We start from the raw sequence: 1,037 nt of genomic DNA, 5'->3' as shown, positions 1-1,037 counted from the left end.
AGACAGACAGAAAGACAGGGAGACAGGGTGAGAGACAGACAGAGAGAGAGACAGACTGACAGAGAGAGAGAGAGAGACAGGGAGAGAGAGAGAGAGACAGAGAGACAGACTGACTGACAGAGAGAGAGAGAGACAGGGAGAGAGAGAGAGACAGAGACAGAGAGAGAGACAGGGAGAGAGACAGACTGACAGAGAGAGAGAGAGAGAGAGAGAGAGAGAGAGAGAGAGAGAGAGAGAGATAGAGAGAGAGAGAGACAGAGAGACAGAGAGAGAGAGACAGAGAGAGAGAGGGAGAGAGAGAAACAGACAGAGAGAGACAGAGAGACAGAGAGAGAGACAGGGAGAGAGAGAGACAGAGAGAGAGACAGGGAGAGAGACACAGAGAGAGAGAGGGAGAGAGAGAGAGAGGGTGAGTCGATCTGTTTGTTTACCCTCCGCTGTCATCACTGTTTCATCTTCATCCTCCATCTTCAAACTCTGACGGTGCAGTTTCCTGTGTGTGTGCGTGTGTGTGTGTGTGTGTGCGTGTGTGCGTGTGTGTATGTGGGTGTGCATGTGTGTGTGTGTGTTTGTGTGTACGTGTGTTTGCGTGTATGTGTGTTTGTGTGTGTGTGTGTGTGTGTGCGTGTGTGTATGTGTGTGTGTGTTTGTGTGTATGTGTGTGTGATCAGCTCCTGATCTTCCAAAATAAAAGCAGCTGAATGATCACTTCCTGTCTGCAGTGAACTGAATCATTGGGATTTATCACTGGATTCATGGAGGTTTATTATTGAAGAGACGAGAACAGCTGTTGTATCTGTGATTAAATCTTATTCTGTTTATGGATCACAATCGATATTTATTCAGATAAAAACTGACACACTCAGAGACTCAGGGTTAGGGTTAGGGTTAGCTGTTTGTTCAGTTTCATGGAGCAGGGAAACATTTCGTCTTTTGACCTTTGTGACCCTTTTGACCTTTGTGACCCTGCTGTGTTTTCAGATGTGTTTCTGTTCCGTGTGTTACATTGTGTCTCCATGTTGTGTAGTGACGGAGCC

This window comes from Limanda limanda, chromosome 17, assembly GCF_963576545.1.
Source record: "Limanda limanda chromosome 17, fLimLim1.1, whole genome shotgun sequence".
Lineage (NCBI taxonomy): Eukaryota > Metazoa > Chordata > Actinopteri > Pleuronectiformes > Pleuronectidae > Limanda > Limanda limanda.
Note: the sequence above shows the minus strand (reverse complement) of the source record.